The sequence below is a fragment of the Esox lucius genome, chromosome 2, assembly GCF_011004845.1.
Source record: "Esox lucius isolate fEsoLuc1 chromosome 2, fEsoLuc1.pri, whole genome shotgun sequence".
NCBI lineage: Eukaryota > Metazoa > Chordata > Actinopteri > Esociformes > Esocidae > Esox > Esox lucius.
Genome location: NC_047570.1, coordinates 33,544,697 through 33,560,718, shown reverse-complemented (window position 1 = coordinate 33,560,718; position 16,022 = coordinate 33,544,697). Strand labels below are relative to the sequence as shown.

General features: G+C 42.7%; 1 long non-coding RNA gene across 1 annotated transcript; it reads right to left on the bottom strand.

Annotated features, from left to right (window-relative positions):
- Positions 1-13,720: 13,720 nt before the first annotated feature.
- LOC105025309 lies at positions 13,721-14,497 on the bottom strand. The gene is made up of 3 exons (XR_829115.3): positions 14,407-14,497; positions 14,080-14,236; positions 13,721-13,788 (listed from the first exon to the last, which is right to left on the bottom strand). It is a non-coding gene; the product is annotated as an uncharacterized LOC105025309 (long non-coding RNA).
- Positions 14,498-16,022: the final 1,525 nt, after the last annotated feature.

Below are 16,022 nucleotides of genomic sequence, written 5' to 3'. Positions count from 1 at the left end.
AATGACAACATGTTGCGAGTCGTTGCATTTTGTGAGACTTCAAGCGCCCATATGTCAGTGATTATTTCTCTGTCGGGGACGACACAGAGGCGCACAACACAAACAGCATGCCTTTTGGGTCACGACGGGGAAACAGCCCCGCCCACATTCCAGAGTCCACCTGTGTGTTGTAGGTACATTTCTGGATAAATGCATTTGTTGCCTGCACTCTAACCAGGCTGGCTCATTCTATGCATACGTTCAATCCTCCCTGTACTGTATTTTCACTTTAAATATCCCTTCTTTCTGCCTTCCTCCCTCCCTCTCTTTCTCTGTCTCGCTCTCTCTGTCTCCCGCAGTCAACCCTCCTCTTCGACTCGTTTGCCAGTGTTTATTTCTGGGGGCCGATTCCGGAGGATTGGTATGGCAGCCGGAACCATGACGTTGCTAGAAAGCAGGGCATGTGAAGGGAGGGAGGCACGGGGGTGCCAGGCCCCGGAGATGGAGGGGAGACGGCAGAGCGAGTGGGCGGCCCGGGGCCTATATAACCACCGGCTGGAGCCGACAGTCAAACCGCTACCAGCTCCGGCAAAAAACACACAGCTACCGAGACGCCGTTCTGAGCCAGCAGTAGTACTGCAAAGGGCAGTGCTGAACGGAAGACAGCTCTCCACCTCCCACCAGCCACGGCTGTTCGACAGAGACAAACGGGTTGCCATAGCCTGCTGGCACAGCCCCCAACCCCTCGGGATTTTTAAATAACTGTTTACATTGTAAGACAGATAGGTCACGTTCTCCTTGGCTGCACTGCATAACCTGCTCGCCTGCTGGAAAAGCCGGACTACGGGTTGAGCTCCAGGACCTCCGAATTTCCTACCGCACCATCTCTGGACAGAACGGTTCTCTCTCCTTCAAGCCCCTGGAGTGTGATGGCCGCGAATTTGGACAGAATGGACACGCTGCCTGCCCATCTGTTGCCCCTGGCAATGGAGGAGTTTCCGCAGCCTGTCGTCCCCGGCGTCCGGCTCTGCGGCAGGGGCCGCCGTGAGGCCCGCCCCCGGATGCAGACAGGCCCCTCCTCTTTCTCTGACATCACAGAGGAGGAGGAGGAAGAGGGAGGGTCATCCCTGGAGGAGGATCAGGCCCTGCGCTCCTTCCTGAAGACGCTGGACAGCCTGAGGGGGAGCACCCAGGCGAGGCCACAGAGGAAGTGAGGAGGACCGCTCAGTGGAGGTTGTGTCCTGTTGACCTCCCTGTGAGGCCTCTATGTTCAGCCACAGACAATTGCCTTCGTTACTGCCTGGGTTACTGCCTGGCTCTGGCAGATAGGATAACGGAAAGGCTGTTGAATAAATTATTGGTATTTTGTGGTCAGTTTTGGGTACGAAGCAAGTGGAATATTTTGCATTACTTGCTACAAACTACTGGAAAGCATATGTGTAGCATGCACTTTTCTACCTTTATATTTTTATTTATTGATACATTTTCACTCTGTCACACTTTGATTACTAAGTTGATCTCTGTAAAAATATGTTTTAACAAGTCTTGGTTTCCTAATGACATTCAAACTTTATATGCTTTGATGTACAGTAAGGATATGAAGTGTTCACCCCCTTGATATTTTCTTTTGTTTCAAAGTGGGATGGAATTTGATTTACTGTAATAAAACATATTATTGTTCATCATGAACATTCCATGTAGTTAATGTTCAAAGAAAATTCTACACTTTGTTTTTACAAATAAATTAAACATTAAACTAAGGAATATACAGGATAGTCACATACAGTGGGTATAAAAAGTATACACACCCCCGTGAAAATGCCAGGTTTTTGTGATGTAAAAGAATGAGACAAAGATAAATCATGTCAGAACTTTTTCCACTTTTAATGTGACCTATAAGGTGAACAATTCAATTGAAAAACAAACAGAAATCTTTGAGGGGGGAAAATAAAAAAAATTTAACTCACAATTACCTGGTTGCATAAGTGTGCACACCCTCTTATAACTGGGGATGTGTTCAGAATTAACCAGTCACATTTAAACTCACGTTAAATAGAAGTCATTACACACCTGCCATCATTTAAAGTGACTCTGATTCATCAAAAATAAAGTTCAGCTGTTCTAATAGGACCTTTTCTTAGTTGCATCTCAGGGCAAAAGCCATGGTCATCAGGGAGCTTCCAAAGCATCAGAGGGATCTCATTGTTGAAAGATATCAGTCAGGGTACAACATTTCCAAAACATTAAATATACCATGGAACACAGTGAAGACAGTCATGATCAAGTGAAGAAAATATGGCACAACAGAGAGACATTACCAAGAACTGGACGTCCCTCCAATATTTATGAACAGATGAGAAGAAAACTGGTCAGGGAGGCTTCCAAGAGGCCTACAGCAACATTAACGAAACTGCAAGAATTTTTGGCAGTGTGCTACATGTGACAACAATCTCCCGTATTCTTCATCTGAAAGGGCTATGGTATAGGTTGGCAACACAGAAGCCCTTTTCTTACAAAGAAAAACATCCAGGCCCGGCTGAAGTTTGCAAAAACAAACATCAAGTCCCCTAAAAGCACGTGGGAAAATATATTATGGTCTGATGAAACCAAGGTTAAACTTTTTGCCCTAATTCGAAAAGGTATGTTTTGTGGAAAAAACAACACTGCACATCACCCAAAGAACACCATACCCACAGTGAAGCATGGTGGTGGCAGCATCATGCTTTGGGGCTGTTTTTCTTCATCTGGAGTTCCAAATACCAGGCAATTTTGACACAAAACCTTCAGGTGTCTGTTAGAAAGCTGAAGATGAAGAGGAAGTTCACCTTTCAGCAAGAGAACGACCCAAAGCACACATCCAAATTCACAAAAGCATGGCTTCACCTGAAGAAGATTAATGTTTTGGACCCAGACCTGAATCCAATTGAACATCTTGGGGTGATCTGAAGAGGGCTGTGCACAGGAAATGTCCTCGCAATCTGACAGATTTTGAGTGCTTTTGCAAAGAAGAGTGGGCAAATATTGCCAAGTCAAGATGTGCCATGCTAATAGACTCCTACCCAAAAAGACTGAGTGCTGTAATAAAATCAAAAGGTGCTTCAACAAAGTATTAGTTTAAGGGTGTGCACACTTATGCAACCAGGTTATTGTGAGTTTAATTTTTTTTATTTTCCCCCCTCAAAGATTTCTGTTTGTTTTTCAATTGAATTGTTCAATTTATAGGTCACATTAAAGGTAGAAAAAGTTCTGACATGATTTCTCTCATTCTTTTACATCACAAGAACCTGGCATTTTACAGGGGTGTGTAGACTTCATATCCACTGTAAGTATTTAGCCCCTTTGTTTAGGCTTAAATTAATTTAGTAGAGGAAAAAAAGTCTCAACAAATCGCATAATAAACAGCATGTAATACCTCAGTGTGAAATACTAGTGGTGGATATAATTTTTAAATGACTACCCTTTCCTCTGTACCCCCATGCATAAAACATCTGTTAGGTTCCCCAGTCAAGTGTTTCATTTCAAGAGCAGACTCGACAAAAAAACCAGTGAGCCTTCTGAAAGCCCTGTGAAGAGGGCAGGGAGTGCTACATGGGTAAGTATAACAAATCAGACACTGAATATCTCTTTAAGCACAGCCAAGTCAATAACTGTGCTGTGGCTGAAACGCCCGTGGCTGTTAGTATGAAGCAATTGGTCATCTGAAAAATAACTTGTGCTTTGATGAGATTAAACAGAGGATGAATCAACAACATTGTGGTGACTCCTTAACATTGACCTGAGAGAATAATACAGAGTGAAAACATGCAACACATGCATATTGTATACAAAAGGGCAATAAACCCATAATGCTTAAATGATAAGTTATTCTCTCAAGTTGACTATCTCACAGAGGAGACTGCATGATATTGTCATCGTATTTTGTTATTTGATATATATATGTATAATTTCTGTTAGATTTCTTTTGTTGGGGGGGGTGTCTACCATACAATGTAAGAACAAAAAAAACATTAAATTGATAAAGTATCCATGAGATCAATATTTTAAAATAATTGGTCATGTTAATATGGCATAAAATCACAAAATATAGAAAAAAGAAAGGTAAAGAATTCAGTGACTGAATGTAAAAAATTTGCTATTCTGCCTAAATGCAAAACTTTAAGTTAAAGACAATGGGACACAACACACCATTGAGTAACAGCCTCCTTATTTACTAGTATTTATGGGTATGTTTGAAATCTGCACAGACTGTGGGAGTTTTTCAGAAAAAATAAACAGGTTGGAGCCGGACACAGTCAAAGCCTTCTTCCGTCTGCTTTACACCAGGCAGTGGGAGAGAAATGTACCTTTCAGTAAGAAAATCACTAACAATACAAGGCCAAATCTATACTTGGGTTTCTTAACAAGACTACAATGAAAGCTGTCAAGGCTGATATGGCTGCCAAAGGTGTTTCTTACAGGTATTGAAAAGTGTTGGTGAGTATTGAGCTTAATGTCGTTTAACCTGTAATTTATTTACAGTATCTTTTAATGCAATTTAATAAATGCAAATTCTACTTTGTAATGAAACACACAGCTGATTTGCAATGGATACTGCAAAACATTTAAAGGGATAGTTGCCTAGAGTCAGATGGTTATTGATAAAAATATGTATGTCTCTTTCTGCTGTCATTAGAAATAATATGTTTCTGATGACATTACTAATAGGCTAAAAATAGATAGGAACAGCTAGCAGCGTCAAGTATAAAAAAGGCAGAATTTCCAAAACGACAAACTAACCCTTTAAGTATTGTGCTCAGTCATTATTGGCGCTAATAGATATTACCATCTCCACCAAACAGTCTGCCGTAAAGTTGAGTGCTTTTCCAATGCATTTTCTCAAATGGATGGCCATTGACGTAAACATGTAAATAAAAAAAAAAATCCATACACAGTATTTCACATTCTATTAATTCTTATATCTATTGATGTGAACTACTGCAATGCTGCTCCGTGGGAGGTGGAGTTCAATGACAATGTATTGACATCTCCTGGAGGTGATCGTCTATCTATTTCACAGTTCCCCTGTATTTCCATAAGGGGGCACTGTTGCAGCACTGTTCTGGACAGTTTGGCACCAGAAAGCTCCATCCCCGGAGTCGAAGTTCATGCCTGTATTTTTCCTTAATTTACACTTATGTGTAAAATGCTGCAGAAAAAGTACAGTGAAAAACTATTAACACGTGAAATGTTGTCAATTGTTGCATAACGTGTTTGTGGTGTTAGGGGCGTCTGAAATTGACAATCAACTGTGCCAGTCTGTTGATGAGTATAGCATAGAACTGATTTTAACACTTGGTTTAAATATCTGAATTGCCTGATGATGAATTCACTACCAGTATTGAATGACATCTTCAGCATGTGAGGTCATGGTCTGTCTACACCCCCCCCCCCCCCCCTCCCACACACACACACTTGTTTGGGGGAGCTGTAATCAGACAGGCAGAAAGACAGGTGGTCAGGCAGTGAGGGGGTCAAAGGTTAGTATTGAAGGCCATTCCTATTGCCGATCCTCATTAGTAATGTTTCACACTCTCCACTGAACACACGTGTATGGACATGATTGCATTTGCCCTCTCATTTTCTCCCAACACTGCAAATGGTTGCCACATTCCTGGGTTCACTTAATCGAAGCACAGCGCATCATTAAGAGGTTATTTGTGTAATTTAACGGTCCTAATTTCCAGACTCAGCCACACTGGCAGTAACATTCCTAACTAAATTGAGTGTGAAGATTGAGAGGATTGAATGTGTGCTTGACTATGAGCTGAATGCGGTCGGTGACAAGGACAAGGAGAGTGTGTGTGTGTGTGTGTGTGTGTGTGTGTGTGTGTGTGTGTGTGTGTATGGTGATTTGTACATGAAAGGTTGACTTAGCAAAGTCAATAATCGCGCTCCTCTCAGGGAATTGGTCTGCCTCGGAGCAATCATCCCGTTTTTTTGTTTTGACGAGTAGAGAGCCAGGCAATCTCTAATACAAAGAGATCCCCCGGTACTTCCCCTCAGCCCATCATCGTGTTAAGTCCTTAACCCGTTCATACACCCCCTGAGAAACAACAGCCCGGTATTGGGTTCCGTTCGCAGTTTGGTCAAAAAGTCAGAAGACCCGCTTTAATAATCACTTGAGAGGATGCTGCAATGTTATTCAAACATTTAGCGCTCTCTAAATTAAATATTTCCATTTTGCAAATGTGCACGGAAGGAGTGCTATCTCTGGTAATACATCATATAGGTATGTCTCAAAGTGATTGGTGCTAACAGAGTCTGTCTGTGTGTGTGTGTGTGTGTTCATGTCATGGATACGTGAACTACTGTAATCATACATGTATATATATGCCTGGTGCATGAGCAGTCTATGTGTGGATACGTGGGATACTTCATAATGACATGTACAGTATCTCACAAAAGTGCGTACACCCCTCACACTTTTGCAAATACACTCACCTACAGGATTATTAGGAACACCTGTTCAATTTCTCATTAATGCAATTATCTAATCAACCAATCACATGGCAGTTGCTTCAATGCATTTAGGGGTGTGGTCCTGGTCAAGACAATCTCCTGAACTCCAAACTGAATGTCAGAATGGGAAAGAAAGGTGATTTAAGCAATTTTGAGCGTGGCATGGTTGTTGGTGCCAGATGGGCCGGTCTGAGTATTTCACAATCTGCTCAGTTACTGGGATTTTCACGCACAACCATTTCTAGGGTTTACAAAGAATGGTGTGAAAAGGGAAAAACATCCAGTATGCTGCAGTCCTGTGGGCGAAAATGCCTTGTTGATGCTAGAGGTCAGAGGAGAATGGGCCGACTGATTCAAGCTGATAGAAGAGCAACTTTGACTGAAATAACCACTCGTTACAACCGAGGTATGCAGCAAAGCATTTGTGAAGCCACAACACGCACAACCTTGAGGCGGATGGGCTACAACAGCAGAAGACCCCATCGGGTACCACTCATCTCCACAACAAATAGGAAAAAGAGGCTACAATTTGCACAAGCTCACCAAAATTGGACAGTTGAAGACTGGAAGAATGTTGCCTGGTCTGATGAGTCTCGATTTCTGTTGAGACATTCAGATGGTAGAGTCAGAATTTGGCGTAAACAGAATGAGAACATGGATCCATCATGCCTTGTTACCAATGTGCAGGCTGCTGGTGGTGGTGTAATGGTGTGGGGGATGTTTTCTTGGCACACTTTAGGCCCCTTAGTGCCAATTGGGCATGGTTTAAATGCCACGGCCTACCTGAGCATTGTTTCTGACCATGTCCATCCCTTTATGACCACCATGTACCCATCCTCTGATGGTTACTTCCAGCAGGATAATGCACCATGTCACAAAGCTCGAATCATTTCAAATTGGTTTCTTGAACATGACAATGAGTTCACTGTACTGAAATGGCCCCCACAGTCACCAGATCTCAACCCAATAGAGCATCTTTGGGATGTGAAGGAACGGGAGCTCCGTGCCCTGGATGTGCATCCCACAAATCTCCATCAACTGCAAGATGCTATTCTATCAATATGGGCCAACATTTCTTAAGAATGCTTTTAGCACCTTGTTGAATCAATGCCACGTAGAATTAAGGCAGTTCTGAAGGCGAAAGGGGATCAAACACAGTATTAGTATGGTGTTCCTAATAATCCTTCAGGTGAGTGTATTTGATTATATCTTTTCATGTGACAACACTGAAGAAATGACACTTTGCTACAATGTAAAGTAGTGAGTGTACAGCTTGTATAACAGTGTACATTTGCTGTCCCCTCAAAATAACTCAACACACAGCCATTAATGTCTAAACCGCTGGCAACAAAAGTGAGTACCCCCCTAAGTGAAAATGTCCAAATTGGGCCCAATTAGCCATTTTCCCTCCCCGGTGTTATGTAATTCATTAGTGTTACAAGGTCTCAGGTGTGAATGGGGAGCAGGTGTGTTAAATTGGTGTTATCGCTCTCAAACTCCCTCATACTGGTCACTGGAAGTTCAACATGACACCTCATGGCAAAGAACTCTCTGAGGATCTGAAAAAAAGAATTGTTGCTCTACATAAAGATGGCCTAGGCTATAAGAAGATTGCCAAGATTTCCCTGAAACTGAGCTGCAGCACGGTGGCCAAGACCATACAGCAGTTTAACAGGACAGGTTCCACTCAGAACAGGCCTCGCCATGGTCGACCAAAGAAGTTGAGTGCACATGCTCAGTGTCATATCCAGAGGTTGTCTTTGGGAAATAGACATAAGAGTGCTGCCAGCATTGTTAGAGAGGTTGAAGGGGTGGGGGGTCATCCTGTCAGTGCTTAGACCATATGCTGCACACTGCATCAAATTGGTCTCCATGACTGTCGTCCCAGAAGGAAGCCTCTTCTAAAGATGATGCACAAGAAAGCCTGCAAACAGTTTGCTGAAGACAGGCAGACTAAGGATATGGATTACTGGAACCAAGATAAACGTATTTGGTTAAGATGGTGTCAAACGTGTGTGGCAGCAACTAGGTGAGGAGGTCAAAGACAAGTGTGTCTTGCCTACAGTCAAGCATGGTGGTGGGAGTGTCATGGTCTGGGGCTGCATGAGTGCTGCCGGCACTGGGGAGCTACAGTTCATTGAGGGAACCATGAATGCCAACATGTACTGTGACATACTGAAGCAGAGCATGATCCCCTCCCCTCAGAGACCGTTGCCTTGCTAAAGAAGTTGAGGGTAAAGGTGATGGACTGGCAACCTGTGAAGCTCTAGTGAACTACATGCCCAAGAGGGTTAAAGCAGTGCTAGAAAATAATGGTCATTTACACTTAAGGGTGTACTCACTTTTGTTGCCAGCGGTTTAGACATTAATGGTTGTGTGTTGTGTTATTTTGAGGGGACAGCAAATTTACACTGATATACAAGCTGTACACTCACTACTATAAATTGTAGCAAAGTGTCACTTCTTCAGTGTTGTCACATGAAAAGATACACTCAAATATTTACAAAAATGTGAGGGGTGTACTCACTTTTGTGAGATACTGTGTATATGCCCACTGCATGAGCAGTCTACATGTGGATACGTGGGATACTGCATAATGACATGTATATATGCCCAGTGCATGAGCAGTCTACATGTGGATATGTGGGATCCTGCATAATGACATGCTGTTGAGGTTGAAAATATCTGTCCTCCGGCCAAATGATATGATTCACTCTACATAGCCAATACTTGGCAGGAAATTACACACACGCCTTTCATTTTTCTTTCTGCTATCAACTACTCATAAAGAAACCTTTTAGCTTTTTGCATGTGTCTCCTGAATCTGTGTTCCGTAATCTACACAAGATTTCTTTGTCTACGCACAATTGCATGTTTTTTGTTATTCATCACTTGTCTGTACTTTGCTATTAAAAAGAAAACCAGAAATGTACAATTTGTGTATTTAATCAAAAATGCACAAGGGATCATGGGTTTACGGCCTATAGACCATGGCTATATATACCACTTTGCTGTGGTGTGTACTGGATACTGGATGAGCCTTACTGGTATCAGGCAGTAGTTACCAATGTAACCAGAACCAATGGAATACAATCTGATACACCCTGGCTTTAAGCAATCAGCATTCACGGCTGAAACTGCCCAGTTTATAATGATAAATAACCCCATCATGGTAAACAATGAAACATTTTACTCAGGCCGTGAACACTCTTCCTTCTTATTCCAATGTAAAGAAGAGGGTGCATATGATGAAGAACACCAAACCCTTGCATTGTCAACGGCCCCCCTCTCTCTCTCCCCTGTCTCTCCCCTGTCTCTCCCATGGCGATAAATAATCCACTTTTTACTGCACAGACACTTCATTCGCAAATGGAAATGTGACATTTTTTCTTGTCAAATCAACGCCAGAGGGGCCATTGTCTCTCTGTGTCTGTCACAAAACGTCTGGACACTCAGGGACCCTTTCGACACACTCCCCCTCTAAGCCCCGTCCTCTTCTTTAATTATCGAGCAGGCGGCCACCGCGAGAAGATTGCGGAAAGGACTCGCCGGGCTTTTGGCATGATTAGGTTTTAACCACGCCAGGGACCGTGGGGAGGGAAAGGGGAACAGTAAGAGACAACACGTGTGTTCATCTACATGCTAATGAAATGGTGACCAAGGCCCCCAGATTCATGACCTCCTTGGATGACTCAATGTCCAGTGAGCACAGCACTAAAGCCCAGTCCAAGAGTTCTGATTATGGAATACATCTGGGCTCTGGGAGAAGACACGCACAAAGAATAGAGGCCTTGATTGATGTCATTACTGTGGCCACTGGAACCTGTATGAAATGGTCTCTTTTTAGATCCAGCCAAGGGACGATAACGCTGGTATTACATGAACATTTACAGTAGCTAAGGAAATCGACCCACATTCAACCACTCGAGATACACATCTAAATATAAATGAAACAGGTGAAGCATTTCTTTTCTTGCCAGGTCACAGGATTCAAAGTAAAACCTTCAGATAAAGCAAGCTGAATGCAGCATGGGAAAAAACGACCATTCACGAAGAAAGCCAAGATCCTCAATTATTGCATGTCTTTTGTGGAGATAATGCACTGAACTTGAGTGACTGAAGTCATAAAAGTAATTTGAAGGGAAAGAAGAAAATGATTTGAAAGGGGGAATTGTTAGGTATTTAGTGGCCTGCTTTGATGGAGGGGGACAGGAATTAGGCATGGTCAGCTGACTGAGCCACACAGTGTGTGTGTGTGTGTGTGTGTGTGGGGGGGGGGGGTGTAGGGGTGTGTGTGTGTGTGTGTATGTGTGGGGGGGTAGGGCTGTGTGTGTGTGTGTGCGGTTGATGGCGTAAGTGTTCTTCACAGAGTCCAACTGAAACATTTTCTTTCTTACTCGCACTCCTCTTCAATTTCAATCCACTCAATTGTTTTTACAAGAACATAGTGTCCAGTAGTTCTTTTCTCTCCACTCTTATCCATTTGGGGAGGTACACTGTTCATCACTATCATCGGTAGAGCATTCATCAGAAGCCTGGTTGTTCCCTCATTTTCTCTCCGATTCGATTTCCATCAGTGGGTCTTGTTCCCTCTCTGTCTCTCTCTTTGTCTAGCGCCTAATACTAATTGGCCCAGTGGCAGACACAAAGAGGAAGCTGTGATAACAGAGCACAGCCGAGTGATATTAAAGACAGTAGAAGAGCCACTGCTCGCCTCCTTCATGGGGAACCGGAGAAAAGAGAGAATCCCGATTCGTTTCATTCCTCATGATCACTGCGGCATGTCAAGCCACGCTGGGTTTTTGGGGTCACATTCTGATGCGTTGTTTTGTAGAATCCTCTACTGATTCTCTTCAGTGTGCTATGAGCCCTTGTCAACAAACACCTATATGCTAACAGAATCAATATTCACAAAAATATAGCAATGCAAAATAAATTTACTTACTCTCCATGTTCATTCTCCAGTGCTTAGAAGCACTTTATTGCAAGTCTGTAGACAAACAGTGAAGAGAAAAAAACTAAAAGCCGAAATAAATCTTGGCAGCAAACAGAATACTTGCATTAAAGCAAATAACTCTTTGGGCCAGGCAGTTGTAAACTTGTTTTACAATTATTTCTGTGTCTTGCCATTAAATTAACTGCCCAAAGTTAATTGGGGTTCAGAATAAACAAAACTTCACAACTGACATACATTTAAAGGAAAACATTAAGAGAAATATGTTACAGACATACAGCACAAACAGAATAAATGTAACAGCAATGTACATTGACACAGATAAAAACAGCCTGGTTATCATCCAATCAGCCTCAGAGTGATAAAAGGATTGATTGACAGATCCACGGGCGTTATTCAGGGGTAATCTATCTTAAAATGGCCGCCAGAAGTTCACATTGAAAGAGATAATGTCATTTCACGCCTAATCAGCTAATGGATGCTAAATCCATTTTTTTTTTTTGCCTAAATAGGAGAAGAACTCCATTACCCTAATGGCAATGCACAGGCTAGGGCTTGAGCTAATGACAGTGAATGTAATTTCAGCTTAAACTCACTTCAACCCGAAAACGCATTGAACGAGATACAGGCAGCCACGATATCAATGCTATTCAGTTATGTAACAGTTAAGTACTAGTTTTTGTACTAGATGAACTTTGCCCACTTGGCCTCCAAGGTGTACGTTTGGCGCCAAAGGGCTTATTGGATTCTGTTTGCTGACAAACTTGGGAGGAAAACTTTTGGGTCTTGCAATTGAATGGAAATGGAATTTGTTTAAATCTGTTGTTACCTTCTGCATTTTAAAACATCAGATTATGCAAATGAAAAAGGATTTGCATCATGAGTTAGAATGCCGTTAAGATATGCGTTCTTCAGACGTCAGGCATAATAATTCTAAAGTTATTTAGGCAATAATATCTGAAGGAGTGTGATACATCGCCAAAATGCCTCGCTAAGGGCTATTCTTAGGCACAACACAACACTGAGTGTCTGGATACAGCCACCAGAACTTGCAGTGGTATATTAGGTAGCTATACAGCACACATCCCTGCGGTGCATTAATACTGTTATAAACTAGTTACCAAGCAACAGTACTCGCGCAAAGCACAATAGTCACTCAAAGTACTGTACTCCCCCAAAACACAGTACTCCCTCAATGTACCGTACTCCTTAAAACATAGTACTCACTCAAAACACAGGACTCACTCAAAGCACAGGACTCAGTCAAAACACAGTACTCCCTCAAAGTACAGTACTCCCTCAAAGCACAGTACTCCCGCAAAGCATTGCATTCACTCAAAACCCTGTACTCAAAGTAATCACTTCATAATAGAAATGAGGGCCCTCAACGGTTTGTGAACTACTTTATGCCCAATATACCACAGCTAAGGGCCATATACAGAAAATCTGTGTTACATCATGCCAAAGAACAACCCATGAAGCACACTTGGGCCTTACCGCTTAATTCAGTGTTCTCCAAACCTGTTCCTGGATAACAATTGTCCTGGTTGCATTGGAGTGAAACCAGGTTTGGAAACCTCTGGCTTAATTATGTCACGGCACTGTTGTCTCTACAAGTTAGATCATATCTCTAGGAGTCATACCATGATTTATGTCTTTACAAGTTAGATTATATCTCTAGGAGTCATACCATGATGAATGTCTCTGCAAGTTAGATCATATCTCTAGGAGTCATACCATTTTTCTCCAAGTTAGAACATGTCTTTAGGAGTTATGACATGACAAATGCCTCTATAAGTTAGAACTTGCATCTAGGAGTTACTGCACAGCATCACACCAGGTGAGTGTAGAAGGATGAAAACACTCTGACTCATCCTCTTCCTGTCAGTTGCTTTGGCGGGTGACAGAGTATCATGGATCTCCATTTCCTCCTGGAGTACAATGAGATTAATGACTCTTTTAATTACCATGCGTCCCTTTCTGTTCATTTACATTTCAGGCATTCGGCAGGCGCTCTCATCCAGCTTGCATACTGTTTCATACTTTTCCCTACTGGTCCTTCATGGGAGTTGAACCAGCAACGCCGATACTGCAGGTACTTTGCACTGCCAGCGGAGCCACACAGGACCGTGTTCATCAGACGCCTCGGCGAGCCAATTTACCGCTCACTGTCAGTCCGTTGTGGTAACACGTGTCCTGACATCTCAGGCTGAGTTTCACACAGCGCTGCTTCTGAATGCACCCGTTCACCCATCCACGGCGTATGGCGTACCATTGGTACATACGAGGAGTTAGCTGAATGTTGACAGGAAATATTAAAATGTTTCCGATGCGCACTGGTTGCCTGTTGGAAATCTCTGCGGAGGATCAACAATAATTTATTAATTCTAAAAATGTGATTAGTTTTTTGCTCTCATTCCAGTACAACTTCACTGCTGAGGGCACAGAGCCGCGTTAAGCTAGGAGGGGGACAGTGTAGCAATTGCACAGTGACATTTTTTTGTTGTTGCACTGAATGGCAATTACTCCGTAATGAACCCAAATCAACTGAGAAGTTTCTTTATTAGATCTTATGCTTTAATTTCCTCAGGGAATGTACAAACAAACAGCAACTATAGACTTTCCTATCTGTATGAATGAGAACTCACTGCAATTGGTGAATGGAAGAGAAATATCTGCAATGGTCTTCGCCCGATTCAGCAGTGGAAGATGACACAAGGCTCCTGGAAAGACGTTTCACTGATGACGTGTACCCGGGATGGCCTAAAGTGACTCGGGTGACTTTGACCCAACTCGCACGATTCACTGAAGAATCGAAAGAGGAAATAAGAAGTAGCTATGAGCTACATGACCACGAGTCACTTGCTATATTCTATCTCCCGACTTATCAAATTGAGTGTATAGGGCTTCTTGACACTCAAACCAAGAGGATGTGATAATTATATGCAAAGCAGGTAATTTCCTTGCACACTGACCTTTCATAGCCCTGGTAATGGGAAAGCAGGCAGGTCCCTCAGCAGCAGATAAGGGAAGGAATGACGAGTCACGATCGAGTCCCTTTGGAGTCCCCTAGACAGTGCAGGAGAGATATCAGACTGACGTTCATGTGTTTTTAATAAAGACCCTTCTGTTCTTGCACCAGTCAAAGTCTTCGGCATCACAGGAAGTTTGCTTATTGCTGCCGTGGCAACAGGGTACTTTGCCAATGTGGTAGAATAAATAGGTCAATGATAGTGGGTCATCGTCTCACCGTTCTCCGATATATACCACCCTGCCATCTTCTAACATTATCTAATACACCACCCTGCCATCTTCTAACATTATCTAATATACCACCCTGCCATCTTCTAACATTATCTAATACACCACCCTGCCATCTTCTCACCAGTATCTAATATACCACCCTGCCATCTTCTAACATTATCTAATATACCACCCTGCCATCTTCTCACCAGTATCTAATATACCACCATGCCATCTTCTAACATTATCTAATATACCACCCTGCCATCTTCTAACATTATCTAATATACCACCCTGCCATCTTCTAACATTATCTAATATACCACCCTGCCATCTTCTCACCAGTATCTAATATACCACCCTGCCATCTTCTAACATTATCTAATATACCACCCTGCCATCTTCTAACATTATCTAATATACCACCCTGCCATCTTCTAACATTATCTAATATACCACCCTGCCATCTTCTCACCAGTATCTAATATACCACCCTGCCATCTTCTAACATTATCTAATATACCACCCTGCCATCTTCTCACCAGTATCTAATATACCACCCTGCCATCTTCTCACCAGTATCTAATATTCCACCCTGCCATCTTCTCACCAGTATCTAATATTCCACCCTGCCATCTTCTCACCAGTATCTAATATTCCACCCTGCCGTCTTCCGACCAGTATCTAATATACCACCCTGCCATATTCTCACCAGTATCTAATATTCCACCCTGCCGTCTTCTCACCAGTATCTAATATTCCACCCTGCCGTCTTCCGACCAGTATCTAATATACCACCCTGCCATCTTCCGACCAGTATCTAATATACCACCCTGCCATCTTCCGACCAGTATCTAATATACCACCCTGCCAACTTCCGACCAGTATCTAATATACCACCCTGCCATCTTCCGACCAGTATCTAATATACCACCCTGCCATCTTCCGACCAGTATCTAATATACCACCCTGCCATCTTCCGACCAGTATCTAATATACCACCCTGCCATCTTCCGACCAGTATCTAATATACCACCCTGCCATCTTCCGACCAGTATCTAATATACCACCCTGCCATCTTCCGACCAGTATCTAATATACCACCCTGCCATCTTCTAGCAATATCTAATATAACAGCCTGACATCTACCAGTATCTAGTACTTGTTCAAGGTCCTCAGCAGAATACATGCCTCAATGCATCTCTTTTTTTTTATCCTTTACAATCGAGATGGTGATGTGGTTTTTCTATATTTTTGTTTGTTAAGCACCAAAGACACGGTAGCCTTGGAGTTCAGGGAGATATTAGCAAAGTTGGCTATGCACATATAGCAGGTGTAACTACACATA